Source organism: Myotis daubentonii, chromosome 1 (assembly GCF_963259705.1).
Source record: "Myotis daubentonii chromosome 1, mMyoDau2.1, whole genome shotgun sequence".
NCBI classification, from domain to species: domain Eukaryota; kingdom Metazoa; phylum Chordata; class Mammalia; order Chiroptera; family Vespertilionidae; genus Myotis; species Myotis daubentonii.
Window position 1 is genome coordinate 114,960,133 of NC_081840.1, and position 18,837 is coordinate 114,978,969.

The window sequence follows — 18,837 nt, forward strand, 5'->3', positions numbered from 1 at the left end:
TCTTTAATCCCGAAAGTGCCTCCTACTTGCAAGAACCGGTTCAAGTCTCCCCCTCTGTGTGGGACGCGGAGAGGAGACCCCAGCCCCAGCATGCCTGCCATACTTTACCAAAGAGATTAAACCTGTAAAAAGAATCAAACAGAAATTCTGGAGCTGAAGAACTCAATGAATGAGATGAAGAATGAATTAGAGAGTTTAGGAAATAGAGTAGATTAGATGAAAGTAAGAATTAGTGACATTGAAGATAGAAATATAGAAATGACTCAGATGGAAAGGAGCAAATTGAGAGTAAAAAAAATGAAAGAACTCTATGATAGTTAAAATGATTAGAAAGAGAAATATACGAATAATGGGTATACCAGAAGGAGAAGAGAGAGAAGGGAACAGAGAGCCTATTTAAACAAATAATCAATGAGAACTTCTCAAACCTATGGAAAGAGCTGGACCTTTGAATCCAAGAAGCTAGCAGAAGCCCTCGATGCAAAAGGACATTCTCCAAGGTACATGATATTAAAGCTCTCAAAAGCTAATGACAAAGAAGGAATTCTCAAGGCAGAGGAAGAAGATGGAAACCCCACTAGATTATCATCCAATTTTCACTAGAATCCCTAGAAGCTAGGAGCAAGAAGAAGCAAATATTTAAAATATTGAAAGAGAAATCACCAACCAAGAATGGCATATCTACCAAAGTTATTTCACTATGATGAGAAAATGAAGGCTTTTCCAGACAAACAGAAGCTGAGGAAATTTATCACCACAAGACCTGCATTATAAGAAATGCTAGAAGGAGTTCTTCTACCTGAAACAAAAAGGCAAAAGGATACAAAGCTGAGACTAAGATGACAAATAGACAGAAGCAGGAAATTGCAATTCTTGTTCAGAATAGGATATTAAACACCTAAACATAACATAAAGGTTAAAGGGGTAAAAGCATTTTTTACAAAGAAGACAATAAATCGCGTAATTTGGAAATGAACAAATTATGCACAGCATAAACAGGAATATCTTGTGATAACAAAAACATATACGGCAAGAGGAGAAAGAATGAATGGAGGTAACATGCTATCAAAAGAAAAAGGACTATTGTACATAAGAAATTTTCTTTGCATAGACATAATGGTAACCACAAAACAAAAATCTAGAAATGAGACCCATACAATTTTAAAAAAGATAAAACAGAGGAAAAAATTATAGAATATCACCAAACTGAAATAGCAGACAGAAACACAAGAGAAAAGAAACAATGAACACAGAGAAAAACAAGTAAAAAAGATAAAATGGCTATAGGAAATCCTCCTATATCAATAATCACCTTAAATGTAAACAGATTGAATTCACTAATTAAAAGGCACAAAGTAGCAGAATGGATTTTAAAAAACAACAACTATATGCTGCCTTCAGGAGACACATCTCAGCTGTAAAGACATAGACTCAAAGTGTATCCAGAGAAAAGGGGTTATAGCCATACTCATATCAGACAAAAATAAATTTGAAGATTTTTTTTAAAGTTAACAAGAGTCTACGTCGGATAGCTCAGTTGGTTAGAGTGTTGTCCTGATACACCAAGTTTGCATGTTCAATCCCTGCTTCAGGGTACATATAAGAAGCAACCAATAGATGCATAAATAAGTGGAACAACCAATCACTGTTTCTCTCTCCCTCTCTCTCAAATCAATAAGTTAAAAAGAATGTTTAGAATGAGATGATCATGGCAGCTCGAACCAGTCCGAGGGTCCTGAAAAAGATGGTTTCAGTCTTGGGATGTTGTCCGAAGTCACCGGTAGCAGCTGGAGTCCCCATTTCGGCTCAGGGTCCTACGCAGAACATCAGATACTTAGCTTCCTGTGTATACTGATGAGCAGAACTCTTCCACTACATACCTCAGTTTTGCCCAAGGAGATATATGCAAGAGCTTTCTTTAAAATTGCTGTACCATTAATAAACAAAAGGAAAGAGTATTCAGAGAGGAGAATTATAGGATACTCTATGCAGGAAATGTATGATGTGGTAGCAGGAATGGAAGATTACAAGCATTTTGTTCCGTGGTGCAAAAAATCCAATACATCAAAGAGATCCGGATACTGCAAAACACAATTAGAAATTGGGTTTCCACCTGTATTGGAGCGCTATACATCCATAGTAACCATGGTGAAACCACATTTAGTAAAGGCATCCTGCTTTTCAATCATTTGGAGACTGGTGTTTTAGCCCAGGTCTGCCTGGCTACCCAAGGGCTCGTACCTTGGATTTTTCAGTTTCTTTTGAATTCCACTCTCTCCTACACTCTCGGCTTGCCACATTGTTTTTCGATGAGGTCGGAAAGCAGATGGTAGCGGCCTTTGAAAGAAGAGTATGTAAGCTGTATTGTCCAGAAACAAATATACCTTGGGAATTAATGCTTCGTGTCGTTCATCACACGTAAAAAGAGAAAAGAACTGGACTGTTCACCTACTTGTGACTTCAGTGTATTCACTTTTAGAACCTGCTTTTATCACTTGCTTTCAGAAGCCAGAGAGCATTTGTTCAGCCCAGCTTTGATTATAAACCTGCACCATCGAAAATTTGCACTTGGAATATGGAAGCCCATGTACATAGAATTCAATCAAGTACTGAGTAGCATACTTACAGTCAACAGGATGTCATCACTATTGCTAGAATATGACATCACTTTTCTTAGAGATATTGAAACTAAATTTAAACCTTTTAGTTATCACTTTAACCAAAAGAGGTTAGTTGAGATACTCATGTAGTATGTATTGTAATAACCTATCACATTTAAGTTATTAAATTTAGACTATTTATAACTTACTGTCATAGGGCTTGTGTCATGAGTTACAACATTTGCATAATCATCAGATACTTACAGTAAAAATGTTGACTTAACAATACTGTTAATGAAGTTTCCTTGGCACTTTTATTTTTAAATTCTTCTGATTGTAGTAGGAGATAATTCAATGCTATGGTGAGGTTAGCTCCCTGATAACTCCTGGCTTTTTTGGTGAGTGGTCCAGAGCTCTAAGCTACATTTTTTATAGTTTGCAACCCTCTCCCAGGTACTTTGCTCTTTCAACAATGCTGCTTGTGTATCATATTGTGTCTACAGCAGTGGGCAACATGAAGAGAAGTTGGTTGCTGTCTTCAGCACCAGGCATCCCTATTTTCTATTTATTGTGGGTACTCACTTTCAATAATGCATTTCAAACTGATATTTTTGTATACAAATCAATGTAAGGATTGAAGTGGTAACTTTATAAAGTTAATTTGTTTATTTTTTGTAAAAAAAAAAATGTTTAAAGGCAACAAGAGATAAAAATAGACATTTTATAATGAGAAAGGGGACAATACATCAAGAAGACATAATACTGCTGTAGCTGATTTGGCTCAGTGGATAGAGCGTCAGACTGTGGAGCCCAGGTTGCGGGCTCGATCCCCTGTGTGGGGCATGCAGGAGGCAGTCAATCCGTGATTTTCTCTCATCATTGAAGTTTCTATCCCTCTCTCCCTCTCTCTTCCTCTCACTGAAATCAATAAAAATATATTTTTTAAAAAAAGAAGAAGACATAATACTTTTCAATACATATGCACCCAACCTGGGAGCACCAAAATATATAAAGCCATTACTAACAGAACTAAAGGGAGAAATTAACAAAAGGCAATTATTGTAGGGGAACTAACTACCCCCCTGACAGCAATAAATAGGTCATCCAAACAGGAAATCAATAAGAAAACATCAACTTTAAATGATACACTAGACCAAATGGACATAATAATTACAGAGCTTTTTTAAAAATATGTTTTATTGATTTTCTACAGAGAGCAAGGGAGAGAGATAAAGAGTTAGAAACATCGATGAGAGAGAAACACCAATCAGCCGCCTCCTGCACACCTCCTACTGGGGATGTGCCCACAACCAAGGTACATGCCCTTGACTGGGATCGAACCTGGGACCCTTCAGTCCACAGGCCGAGGCTCTATCCACTAAGCCAAACCGGTTCTGGCAAGAGCTTTTATTTTTTTTTTTATTGATTTCAGAGAGGAAGAGGGAGAGGTTGAAACATCAATGATGAGAGAGAATCATTGATTGGCTGCATCCTACAACCCCACACTGGGGATCGAGCCCACAACCCAGGTTTATGCCCTGACCGGAATGGAACCTTGACCTCCTGGTTCATAGGTTGATGCTCAACCACTGACCCACGCCAGGTGGGCATTTACAGAGCTTTTAATACCAGAACATAAGAATATATTTTCTTCCCTAATGCCCATGGAACATTCTCAAGGATAGAGCATATGTTGGGCACAAAACTAGTCTCAACAATGTTAAGAAGATTAAAATCATACCAAACATATTTCTGACCATAATGGTTTGAAACTAGAAATCAACTGCAAAAAGAAAGCTGGAAAAACCATAAATATGTGGAGATTAAAAACCATGCTACCAAATAACTACTTGATCAAAGAAGAAATAAAAGAAAAGGCCAAATGATACATTGAGACAAGTGAGAATAACAATATGACATATCAAAATTTGAAGATTGAAGCCAAAGGCAAGTTTATAGCTTTACAGGCCTACATCAAGAAACAAGAAAAATCTCAAATAAACAACCTAACTTTTCACTTTAAAGAACTAGAAAAAGAACAAATGAACTCCAAAGTCAGTAGAAAGAAGGCAATAATAAAAATTAGAACAGATTTAAGTAAAATAGGAAAGAAAAAGACAATAGAAAAAATTAATGCAACAAAGAGCTCAGTCAGTGAGAAGATAAATAAAATTGACAAAACTGCCTAGACTCACTAAGGAGAAAGATACAAAGGAGAAACAAAATTAGAAATGAAAGAGAAGTTACAAGTGATACCACAGAAATACGAAGAACTATAAAAGAATACTATAAAGACTGCGTGCCACCAAATACAATAACCTGAAGGAAATGGACAAATTTTTAGAAATATATAACCTTCCTTGACTGAGTCACAAAGAAATGGAAAATCTAAATAGACTGATCAACAGTAAGGAAATTGAAACAATCATCAAAAACCTTCCCAAAGTCTGGGATCAAGATAGCAGTATAGGTAAGCATGGTACTCACATTCTCCCACGCCACATCAAAATTACAACTCGACTACAGAACAGCCATCACTGAGAACAACCTGAAGTCCAGCTGAACAGAAACCCTGTAACTACGGAGATAAAAAGAAGCCACATCAAGACTAATAGGAAGGACAGAGACACAGGGCCTGGTGGTGGTTAAAAATCTGGAGGAGTATCTCAGCTGCGGAGATTCCCCTGAGGAGCAAGGGGTTCCAGCCCCACTCCGGGATGCCCAGCCAGGTTTTAGTGCTGGAAAGAGGAGTCTCCATAATGTCTAGTTGTGAAAAACAGTAGAGAGTGTGGCTGCGTGTGGAGCGCTGCTGGAGTCCTTCCTCTTATAGGACCCTGAATAGACTCACTCCCTCTGAACTCCAACAACGGGGCTGCAGCTTGAGAGGCGACAGGGACAATGGGGAGGAACTGAATTGTCTGGCTTTGGGACAAGCGTTGGAGGGGCAGCTTTCTCCCAGACAGCAGTGCTGGCAGAGGCCACTGTTCCTTTGCTGGGCCTTCCCCCGACCAAGCCAGCAGGAGGACACCCATCAACTTGGCTAAAACTATTCACCCCGCCCTGGTGATTCCCTGAGACCCCACCCAATTCTCAGGCCCTCCCAAGCTGTCCAGTGCTGTTTCCATACAAACGGCCTGTCTTGGCTCATGCTGCAGGCATTCCTAAACGCTCTCAAGCAAGCAGAAGCTGGCCTCAGCATGCACACTACCTCTTGCTAAGTGACCCCAACCGGGGCTAGGGATTGAGCCTGCAACCGGGGTATGTGCCCTTGACCAGGATCGAACCTGTGGCTCTTCAAGTCTGTGGGCAGATTCTTTAGCCACAGAGCCAAACCAGCTAGGGCCCCAACAGAAACTTTGCAGGCCAGAAGGGATTGGCACAAAATATTCAAAGTGATGAAAAGCAAGGACCTACAACCAAGATTACTTTACCCAGAAAAGCTATCATTTAGAACAAAACTAAAGAAGTTCATCACCACCAAACCAGTATTACAAGAAAAGTTAGAGGGACTTCTTGAAGAAAAAAAAAATGGAGAAGGAAGAAGAGAAGGACAAAAAGAAAGAAGGAGGAGGAAGAGGAGGAGAAGGAAGAGGAGGAGGAGGAAGAGGAGGAGGAGGAAGAGGAGGAGGAGGAAGAGGAGGAGGAGGAGGGAGGAAGAAAAGGATCAAAATAATAAAATGGCAATAAATACATATCTGTCAATAATTACTTTAAATGCAAATGGAGCCCTAACCGGTTTGGCTCAGTGGATAGAGTGTCGGCCTGCGGACTGAAAGGTCCCAGGTTTGATTCCGGTCAAGGGCATGTACCTTGGTTGCGGGCACATCCCCAGTAGTAGGAGTTGTGCAGGAAGCAACTGATCGATGTTTCTCTCTCATCGATGTTTCTAACTCTCTATCCCTCTCCCTTACTCTCTGTAAAAAATCAATAAAATATATTTTTTTAAATGCAAATGGATAAAAATGTTCAAATCGAAAGACATATGGTAGCTGAATGGATAAGAAAGCAAGACCCTTATATATGTTGTCTACAAGAGACTCACTTCAGATGGAAAGATATACACAGACAAAAATTGAACAGATGGAAAAGGTATTTCATGGAAATAAAAACACACAAAATAAGCTGGGGTAGCAATATTTATACCAGAAAAAAATGGGCTTTAAAACAAAGGTCATAACAAGAATCAATGAAGGAGCCAGAAATTCCACTTCTGGGCTTTATCTAAAGAAACCCAAACATTACATTGAAAAGACATATATGTTCACTGAAGCATTATTTAAAATAGCCAAGATATGAGCACAACTAAGTGTCTATCAGTGAATGAATGGATTTTAAAAAAGAAGTGATGCTGCCCAGCTGGTGTGGCTCAATGGTTGAGCATCAACCTACGAACCAGGAGGTCACAGCTTGATTCCTGGTCAGGACACATGCCTGGGTTGCGGGCTCAATCCTTGGTGTGGGGCATGCAGATGGCAGCCCACCAATGATTCTCTCTCATCATTGATATTTCTATCTCTCTCTCCCTCTCCCTTCTTCTCTGGAATCAATAAAAATATTTTTAAAAAATAAAATAAAAATAAATAAAAAGAGAATTAAATTTTGCCATCTGCAACAACATAGATGAGCCTAGAGGGTATTGTGCTGAGGGAAATAAGTCAGATAGAGAAAGACAAATACCATATGACTTCACATATGTGAAATCTAAAAAACAAAATAAACAAATAAGCAGACCAGAAACAGACTTCTATACACAGAGAACATTTTGATAGATGCCAGATGGGAGGGAGATTGGAGGAGATGAAAAGGTGGAGAAATTAAGAAGTACAGGTTAGTAGTTACAGATAGTCATGGGGATGTAAAGTACAGCATAGAGAATATAGTCAATAATGTTGCAATAACTATGTATGGTGTCAAATGGGTACTAGGCTTACAGGGTGATCAAGTCATAAGTTATATAAATGTCTAATCACTGTGTTTAACATCTGAAATGAATATAATATTGAACATCACCTGTAATCAAAAAATAAATTTGTTTAAAACCCTTCCAAGTCTGGAGAAACCAAGATGGCGGCATAGGTTAACGCTGGAGATTGCTGCCTCAAACAACCACTTCAAAAAACAACTAAAAGACGGAACGGACATCATCCAGAACCACAGGAAGGCTGGCTGAGTGGAAATTCTACAACTAGAAGGAAAGAGAATATCATACCCAGTCTCAGAGGAGGCGCAGTGCTGAAGTGAAATACTCAGGAGCGGAGTGCACGTGGAGTGGGCTGGCGGCGGAGGGTGCAGTTGTTGTTTTCAATCAGGAGGGAGTTTCAGACTCTGAGCTCCAGATATGGGTGAGTCTCTAGGGACCCAGAATCAAACAGGAGAAGCGGGACTGTCTGGCTTCGGTTGGAACTCGAAGGCAGCTTTCTCTCTGAGGTTTGCAGCGGTTGCTGGGACTCTGTGAGGCAGAGCCCCTAGGGATGGAACTGAGAGCAGCCATAACTGCTCACTCCAGCTCGCCCTGTAGATCCCCGGGGACCCGCCCCACCCAAGCCCTGCACAGAGCCATTTGCCGGATAGCCTCAGGCAAACACTAGATTAGCACCACCCTAGAGATCCAGCACAGAAGCTCTCCCACTGCAGACACAGCGGATTCTCATAGCCAGTTAGCCTGGAGGTCAAATCACCCCCGGTGTTGCCGACAACAATCAAGGCTTAACTACAACAAGACTGCACACAAAGACCACTAGGGGGTGCACCAAGAAAGCATAAAAAATGCGGAGACAAAGAAACAGGACAAAATTGTCAATGGAGGATGTTGAGTTCAGAACCACACTTTTAAGGTCTCTCAAGAACTGTCTAGAAGCCACCGATAAATGTAGTGAGATCCTCAAGAAATCTAATGAGACCCTCTATGTTATGATAAAGAACCAACTAGAAATTAAGCATACACTGACTGAAATAACGAATACTATACTGACTCCCAACAGCAGACCAGAGGAGCGCAAGAATCAAGGCAAAGATTTGAAATGCGAAGAAGCAAAAAACACCCAACCAGAAAAGCAAAATGAAAAAAGAATCCAAAAATACGAAGATAGTGTAAGGAGCCTCTGGGACAGCTTCAAGCGTACCAACATCAGAATTATAGGGGTGCCAGAAGATGAGAGAGAGCAAGATATTGAAAACCTATTTGAAGAAATAATGAAGAAAACTTCCCCCACCTGGTGAAAGAAATAGACTTACAGGTCCAGGAAGCGCAGAGAACCCCAAACAAAAGGAATCCAAAGAGGACCACACCAAGACACATCATAATTAAAATGCCAAGAGCAAAAGACAAAGAGAGCATCTTAAAAGCAGCAAGAGAAAGAAACTCAGTTACCTACAAGGGAGTACCCATATGACTGTCAGCTGATTTCTCCACAGAAACTTTGCAGGCCAGAAGGGAATGGCAAGAAATATTCAAAGTGATGAATACCAAGAACCTACAACCAAGATTACTTTATCCAGCAAAGCTATCATTCAGAACTGAAGGTCAGATAAAGAGCTTCACAGATAAGGAAAAGCTAAAGGAGTTCATCACCACCAAACCAGTATTATATGAAATGCTGAAAGGGATCCTTTAAGAAGAGGAAGAAGAAGAAAAAGGTAAAGATACAAATTATGAACAACAAACATGCATCTATCAACAAGTGAATCTAAGAATCAAGTGAATAAATAATCTGGTGATCATAATAGAATCAGGGACATAGAAAGGGAATGGACTGACTATTCTTGGGGGGGGAAAGGAGAGTGGGAGATGTGGGAAGAGACTGGACAAAAATCGTGCACCTATGGATGAGGACAGTGGGTGGGGAGTGAGGGCGGAGGGTGGGGCGGGAACTGGGAGGAGGGGAGTTATGGGGGAAAAAAGAGGAACAAATGTAAAATCTGAACAATAAAGGTTTAATTTAAAAAAAAAAAAGAGGGAGAAACTAAGATGGCGGCATAGATAAACACCGGGAAATTCCTGCCTCCCACAACAATTGAAAATCACATCAAAAACAGGAAACGGACATCATCCGGAACTTCAGGAAGGCTGGCTGAGTGTAAATTCTACAACTAGAAGGAAAGAAAAGCACACTGAGAGCCAAAGGAGCTGCGGAGGTGGAGTGCAGAGGTACGGGGGCCCGCGCTGGCGGAAAGGGTCTGGCACCTGAGGATGCGGCTGTCTTTTTGAATCCCGAGGGAGACACAAGCTCCCGACGGCTCAGAAATCCGGTTCCGGGAAGTCTCTGGGGACCCAGAACTCATACGGGGAGAAACTGGTCTGTCTGGCAGCGGGCGATCTTGAGGGCGGCTTTCCCTCAGAGGTGCTTGCAGCCATTGCCGGGACACTGGGACTCCCACTCCTTAGGGCGGGGCTGAGGCTCCGCCATAGCTGCTTGCTCCGCCCTTTGATTCCTTGAGACCCCGCCCTGCCCAGGCTGCGGCAGAGGCTTTTGCATATGAATGCCCCGGCCATTTGCAACCTGTAATTACCTAACTGCAGCCGGGCCAGATAGACCCAGAGCTTCCAAGAGAAGGCCCAAGGCCCCACAGCAGCTTGCATTGCTACACAGCTGAGCAGCATCAGGGAACTTCCAAACTCCAAAAAAAAGGAAGGGGAATCTGCAGTTCTCTTCGTAGTTCCTGCTGTGTAACCTCAGGCAGAGGCTAAATTAGCACCTCCTTAGATCCAAGAGCCACTGTACCCAGTGGTCAGAGGGGGACCATCCAGATCACAACTCCTCAGATCCATGAGGGACACACTCAGGGTGCAGTCTCAGTGAGCACCAAAGCCCCACTGAAGCAAGTCTTGCCCCAGAAGGGTGTCTCCAGCACAGAAGTTCTCCCACTGCAGACACAGCTAATTCTCACTGCCAATTGGCCTGGAGGTCAATTCCTCCCAGTGATCCTACAACAACCAAGGCATAGCTACAACAAGACTGTGCACAAAGCCCACAAGGGGGTGCACCAAGAGTGTCTACCTCAGGTAACTGGGGAGGCTGAGCCACTGGGCCCTACAGGACACCTAGCACACAAAGCCACTCTATCAACACAGGGAAGTAGCCAAAATGCAGAGACAAAGAAACAGGTCACAAATGGCAGAAATGGAGGAAAGCAAATGACTGGATATAGAGTTCAAGGCCACGTTTATAAGGTTTTTCAAGAATTTTATGGAAACCGCCGATAAATTTAATGAGTTCCTCAATAAGTATAGTGAGACCATGGAGGACATGAAAAAGGACCAACTAGAAATTAAGCATACACTGACTGAAATAAAGAATAATTTACAGAGATCCAATAGCAGACAAGAGGATCCCAAGAATCAAGTCAAAGATTTGAAATACAAAGAAACAAAAAATACCCAACCGAAAAAGAAAAAAGAAAAGAGATTCCAAAAATATGAAGATAGTGTAAGGAGCCTCTGGGACAACTTCAAGCGTACCAACATCAGAATTATAGGGGTACCAGAAGAAGAGAGAGGGCAAGATATTGAAAACCTATTTGAAGAAATAATGACAGAAAACTTCCCCTACCTGGTGAAAGAAATGGACTTACAAGTCCAGGAAGCGCAGAGAACCCCAAACAAAAGGAATCCAAAGAGGACCACACCAAGACACATCATAATTAAAATGCCAAGAGCAAAAGACAAAGAGAGAATCTTAAAAGCAGCAAGAGAAAGACAGTCAGCTACCTACAAGGGAGTACCCATACAACTGTCAGCTGATTTCTCAACAGAAACCATGCAGGCCAGAAGAGAGTGGCAAGAAATATTCAAAGTGATGAATACCAAGAACCTGCAACCAAGATTACTTTATCCAGCAAAGCTATCATTCAGAATAGAAGGTCAGATAAAGAGCTTCACGGATAAGAAAAAGCTAAAGGAGTTCATTACCACCAAACCAGCATTATATGAAATGCTGAAAGGGATTCTTTAAGAAGAGGAAGAAGAAAAAGGAACTCTTACCATTTGCCACAGCATGGATGGAACTGGAGAGCGGATAAATACCACATGATCTCACTCATTTGTGGAATATAATGAACAACATAAACTGATGAACAAGGACTGATCCAGAGACGGAGAGGCATTGATTGGACTGTCGGGCTTTGGAGGGAGGGTAGGGGAGGGTGGGGGTAAGAGGGAAAGATCAACCAAAGGACTTACATGCAGGCATATAGGCCTAACCAATGGACACGGACAACGGGGGGGGGGGGGGGGAGGGGAGGGGGAGGGCATGAGCAGGGGGGGGTAGAGGGTAACGTGGGGACAAGGACACATATGTAATATCTTAATCAATAAAAAATATATTAATTTAAAAAAAAGAACACACACATAAAATAAATAAATAAATAAATAAATAAATAAATAAATAAATAAATAAATAAATAAATAAATAAAACCCTTCCAAAAGTAAAATTCCGGGAGCAGATGGCTTCGCTAGTGAATTCTGCCAAACACTCAAAGAAGATTTAATGCCTATCCTTCTCAAACTCTGCCAAAAAACAAATAGATTTACACATTTAAGCCATCATAGAATATTAGCTGTCTGTATTACTTTTTGCCTCTATTATAGTATTCTTCATTTGATCTGCCTTACTTCTTGGCTTGTTATTTAGAGATTTAGCTTCTCAAAGAGACCCTTCTAATGGCTAGGTTGATGGTAAAAGCAAGATGAAATAAGTTTCCACGTTATAAAAGCCAGAGCAAAAACCTAGTCTTCCAGCCCTGGCCAGTGTTGCTCAGTTGGTTGGGCATCATCCTGTGAACAAAAAGGCTGCTGGTTTGATTCCCGGTCAGGGCACATGCCTGAATTGCAGTCTCAATCCCCTGCAGGAGGTAGTCAATCAATGCTCTCATGTTGATGTTTCTCTCTCTCTCTCCTTCTCCCTTTTCCTCCCTCTAAAAATCAGTAGAAATATATTTTTTAAAAATTTAATCTTTCAAATCTCAAGAAAAAATGGATTTAAAACCGAATAAATAAAATTACTTTTTATAATCACACAGTGCTGCTGCAGAGAGAAAATAAATGAATGAATTTTCAAATGAATGGGAAAGAAGATAGAGGAAAAATGGATATGGAAAGAAGGAAAAAAGGAAAAGATTGGATTGATAAGTAGAGCTTGACAATGTTGTAAACAGATACCCTAATGTAATTCAAAACCCAGCTTTGGATTGAAAAGGAAAAATTTCCTTAGGAAAGCATAACTAGGTAGATTCATATGAGATTTCCTCCGCCATAGCCTTTTTTTATTTTGCCTATGTACACATTGTCTGCTGATATCAAGGACAAACAGTGGATCTGTGTTTGCAGTTCAGTACCTTTGAACCATCAGCACATAATTGTCTATTGTAGCTCCTATTCCAAGATACAGTTTCGAGTACAATCAACTATATTTATGAGTAAGAAAATGGTTGTAAAATTCTAGGTAAATATTACACTATAACTAATTTAACGATGGCTTAGCTGGAGAAATTTTATAGGTTGTTTCCATTTCAAATAAGAAAGATTTATATTCCAACAGGCTTAGGAGGACACCTACTGGATTATATGCCCACAAATAATAGTCAGATAAAATAATCCTGCTCATCTTGTCACCAGATGAGACCAGCCTGGAGCAGGCCAGTCAGTAGTGTGTGGGTTCTTGACTTTGTGCAAGAAAGATTTCACAATATGAGTCCAGGTGATTTTGAGAGTTTGTTTATTAAATCTGGGGGCAGTGAAACAAAGGAAGGACTTAGGGTAGAAAAAGCAACAGAAGTGCCCTCGCTGGTTTGGCTCAGTGAATAGAGTGTCAGCCTGAAGACCAGAGGGCCCCAGGTTAGATTCCGGTCAGGGGCACATGCCTGGGTTTCGGGCTCGGTCCAACGTGGAGAAGGCAGCCAACCAATGATTCCCTCTCATCATTGATGTTTCTATCTCTCTCTTCCTCTCCTTTCCTCTCTGAAATCAATAAAAATATATTTAAAAAAAAAAGAAAAGAAAAAGCAACAGAAGAGAGTCTAGGACAGGGGTGGGCAACCCTGGCATGCATCCCAAACATGGCACACCAGTAACTTTTGCTGGCACATGAAACCCTCTCTTATAATCTTCCATTTACACTTTTTTTCTTAATACTGACTTTTTTATTTTTCAGATAAATTCAGTGTAGGTGCATCTTAGATAAATAAATAATTTTACATAACAAGTTATCTTAAAGATCATAGACATGGATTGACTAGAGAGGGGAAGAGCAATTTCTATGCCTCTGCCTTAACTCTCCCTGCCTTCCTAGATCCGACCAGTGTTTGGGTTTCATCCACATATGCTTGTGAATCTTTGTTCTCAGTGATGAATTTTGTTAAGTCTCATAATAGGAATAGCCTGACGGATGAAAGTAGTAGCTCGTGCATATCTCTGAAGGTCACGAAATATAAACCTGATGTAAAATCTCTGTCATCAGTGATGCAACAACAAAAGTCCCACTGATAATATCAAACGGAGTCATAAAGTTTTCTGTCGGACTATCAGTGTACATGTATACATTAAAAAATAAATGTATTTTTCATCATCATATACTGTGTTTTTGTCGCTCGAATGAATTTTATTATTTCTTCAAGGTTCCTCACATACATACACCTTAAGAGATATCAAGTAGGCGTAACATGTTCTCAAAAAATTAGAATTTTGAGTCAGAGATTTTGCTGGTTTTGGTACGCACTCACAAAAAGGTTGCCCACCCCTGGTCTAGGAGGTGCTCTGCTTTGGCTCCCTAAAAATGTTATAGGAAAGAAGTGAGCCTAAGCCCTGGCCTGGAAGCTCAGTTGGTTAGAGTGTCATCCCATTATGCCAAGATTGTGGGTTCGATCCCTGGCAAGGGCACATACAAGAAGCAATCAATGAGCCCTGACCAGTTTGGCTCAGTGGCTAGAGCGTCAGCCTGCGGACTGAAGGGTCCCAGGTTTGGTTCTGGTCAAGGGCATGTACTTGGGTTGCGGGCACATCCCCAGTAGGAGATGTGCAGGAGGCAGCTGATCGATGTTTCTCTCTCATCCATGTTTCTAACTCTCTATCCCTCTCCCTTCCTCTCCGTAAAAAATCAATAAAATGCCGAAACCGGTTTGGCTCAGTGAGTAGAGCGTCGGCCTGCGGACTGAAAGGTCCCAGGTTCGATTCCGGTCAAGGGCATGTACCTGGGTTGCGGGCATATCCCCAGTGGGAGATGTGCAGGAGGCAGCTGATCGATGTTTCTAACTCTCTATCTCTCTCCCTTCCTCTCTGTAAAAAATCAATAAAATATATTAAAAAAAAAAAAAGTTTAAAAAAAAATCAATAAAATATATTTTTTTTTAAAAAAGAAGCAATCAATGAATGCATAAATAAGTAGAGCAAAAAATCTCTCTCTAAAATCAATCAATAATTTTTTTTAAAGGTAGTTTTTTAAAAAAAAATGAAGTGAGCCAAGGCAGGGCTGCTGTTAGCTCACTGGAAAGTCAGAGAAGAAGAAGGCCTTGGAGACAAGATAGGGGGTAAACCAAGATGAGCTGCCACTGCCCATGCTCCCCTGGTCACAAGTCCCATGGGGATCCTTAGGTCCTTAGCTCCTAGGAGGCAGTACAAAGTTCGTGCCTGAGAAGGCGCAAGGGTGTGCGCTAGAACAAGGCCTCACTGGTATCCTTTGTCTTGAGGCTTCTATCTCTGTTCTGTGGGAGGGAATCTTAGGGGAGGGTGTCAGCAGAATATTCGTTAGCTTTCCAGGTGCATTTCTAATATGCTGATTCATCAAAATGAGCATATTGGGGAGTTTGGATTATTGTTTGGTCTGCTTTCCTGTTTTACTTTTATCTTGGGTGCCCGGCTCTAATCAGGGTTTGCTATTTGTTCTCCTGACTTCATCCTCCCTGGGTTTAGCTGGCACAAATGGCATTAACTGGGTCTCTGTTCTCTATTTCCCTAAGCAGAGTGATTTGAGCTCTGTATTCTCTGGTTAGGGAGGAGAGTTGCAAACCATTTGCTCTCAAGTGTCCTTGGTTAGGGAAGGGAAGGTCTTGAGATTCACTAAGTGGCTGTAAGTCATTCAAATTGTTTGGCCGCCTTTATCTTGTCTCAGTGTCCCCATTCCACTTGCCCAGGAACTTTCCTAGCTTTTTACTATCCTGCCTCAATCTGAAAACTGGCTTCAGGGGTAACATCACAATTTCACAAATTCGGGTCAGTAGTGCTCTGACCCTCTATTGTGAAGTAGGGCAATGGTTCCCGTGATCTCTTCACTGTGATGATAGCGATCCTGTGTGCCAGCTTTCCAAATAGATTAATGCTGGAAAAGGGAAGTTCTAGAGCCTTTGAAGCAGTTTCTGATATTGGATTTCATTTCCATATGTAAAAATGGGTTTTTCGCCCTAGCTGGTTTGGCTCAGTGGATAGAATATTGGCCTACAGACTGAAGGGTCCCTGGTTTGATTCAGGTCAAGGGCACATGCTTGATCCCCAGTAGGGGGCATGCAGGAGGCAGCCAATCAATAATTCTCTCTCCTCGCTGATGTTTCTATCTTTCTCTTCCTCTCCCTTCCTCTGAAATAATTTTTTTTAAATATATTCTATTGATTCTTTACAGAGAGGAAGGGAGAGGGATAGAGAGTTAGAAACATCGATGAGAGAGAAACATCGATCAGCTGCCTCCTGCACACCCCCCACTGGGGAGGTGCCCGCAACCAAGGCACATGCCCCTGACCGGAATCGAACCTGGGACCGTTCAGTCCGCAGGCCGACGCTCTATCCACTGAGCAAAACCGGCTAAGGCTGAAATAATTTTTTTAAATTGGTTTTTCTCCTGCTTATTATATCTTTTTAAATTACAAGAAACATAAATCATGAGTTCAAGGTGCTTATGAATCCAATGTGCTTACAACAGTAGTAATCTTGGTTATGCAAGAATTTAACCTGGAACTTTATAACAATTTCAATATGGATACATTGTAAGAGTATATCAAAGATTCTATGGAGTAGAACAAGTTACTCAATGTATTTGACACTTTTAGGATATCTGTGGTAATGGCCACCTCCATCCATAGGAATAGGAATGGATTCCTGGCAATCCTGTTTTTGCCATGTGACCCCTCAACACATACAGCTCTGGCCATGCCTGCTAGACAACAGGTAGATTCACTGTCCTAATCGGCTAATTGGATTCTTATTCATAAGAATTTAAAATCAGATCTAAAGGAAGACCAAATCAGCTTGTCTCTTCCCAGTGGATCCATATCTTACTAATGAGGCACTATGTCACAAGCATATTCTTCTTTGAGTACAGAAGTTAGTCTTTGGGACAGAAGTTAGTCTTCAGGGACAACGAAAAAAGCAGATATACAGAGAGGAGCAGAGGTGAAACAGAGATTATTCCCTGAGCTCCATTGCACAGTTCCAGGCCCTTCCTAGGGTCTACATACCAGCCTTTGAGTTTCATGAGACATATAAAATCACCTTTCTTTTGCTAAAGTAAACTCCAGTAGGCTGCTTTTACAGCAGCCATCATAAAAAAATGCTTCACTGAGCAGTTGTGGACATGCTTAAAACATGAAAAAATAAAAACTTTCAGCAAAGATATGGAAGGTATATGGGGGGAAATGTCAGTACAGAAAATGTTAAAGGTAATTATAAACAGAGATTAACAAAGGGACAGAAATATGTGAAGCAAAAACTGATAAAACTGAAAGAAGAAATGGGTAAATCGACAATTAGAGATGGAGATTTCAATGCCTCTCCTTCAATAATTGATAGAACAAAGTAGACCAAAAAAAAAAAAGGAAAGATAGAGAAAAACTCAATATTGACATCAACCAAAATGATACATTAAACAATTAGAGAACATTCACCTAACAACACAGAATGCACATTCTTATCAAGTACCAATGGAACATATAGTACTAAAATAGACCATATCCTGGGCCATAAAACAAATCTCCACAAATTTTTAAAGAACTGAAACAATATAGAATATGTTCTCCAACCACAATAAAATCAAAGTAGAAATTAATAATAGGAAAATCCTGATAGAGTTGGAAACTAAACAATACACTTTTGAATAGTTCATGGGTCAAAGAGTAAGACTGAAGGGAAAGAAAAATACAGTAGAATGAATTAAAATGAAAATACAACATATAAAAATTTTCAGGACACAGCTAAAACTAAGGGGGAAATTTATAGCACTAAATGCATACATTAGAATACAGGGCAAGTCACAAATCAATAATCTAAGTCCTCATCTCAAGAAGCTAAAAAAGAGCTAAGTAAATCTGAAGCAACAGAAAGAGGAAATATTCAAAATAAGAGCAGAAATCAATGAAATTGAGAACAGAAAAACAGTAAAGAAAACTAATGAAAGAAAGAGCTTGTTTGTTGAAAAGATCAATTAAAATAACAATCTCTAGCAAGACTGAAAAAAAGAAAAAAGAAGGCACAAATTACCAACATCAGAAATGAAACATGACGTATCACTACAAACCCTGCAGGTATCAAAGTGATAATAATGGAATAACACAAGTCACTTCACACGCATACATTTGACAACTTATATGAAAGACCAATTCCTCAAAAAGCAGAAACTTCCCCAATGCACCTAATATGAAATAAATCATTTTAATAGCCCTGTAATCATTAAGAATAATCTATCATAATAAAAGCATAATATGCTAATTAGACCAGACAGCCAAACGACCTTCCGGAGATCCTTTCAGACGACCTTCCAGACGAAGCCGATGCTGCAAGGGCTGAGGCAAGCCTCCGCAGCTGCAAGGGCTGAGCCCCTTGCACAAATTTCGTGCATCAGGCCTCTAGTATCAATATATTTAAAAGCCTAAGTGAGCGAACAACCGAACAACCAAATGACCAGTTGACGGGCTACTATAATGCGCACTGACCACCAGGGGGCAGACGCTCAATGCAGGAGCTGCCCCCTGGAAGTCAGTGCACTCCCACAGCGGTAGCACTGCTCAGCTGACCGACTGGTGCCAAACTCCAGGTTCGCGGCTGGCAAGCACAGCTGCAGCAGCACAAGCCTCTCCTACCTCCACAGGAGCGCTACCAAGTGGCGGTGGCAGGCGCAGTGGGACCTGGATGAGCAGGAGCGGCCTGGGTTTGGGCTCCTCCCCGGCCGGCCGCCTGCTGCTTCATGTGCTGCTACATCCCGCGGGGGATGTTGGACTGCTGGTTTCCCTGCAGGCCGGGATTGGGCCGAAACCAGCAGTCTG

General features: G+C 41.1%; 1 pseudogene; it reads left to right on the forward strand.

The window, feature by feature from the left end:
* The first annotated feature begins 1,702 nt into the window (after positions 1-1,702).
* LOC132226381 (coenzyme Q-binding protein COQ10 homolog B, mitochondrial-like) lies at positions 1,703-2,603 on the forward strand (annotated as a pseudogene).
* Positions 2,604-18,837: the final 16,234 nt, after the last annotated feature.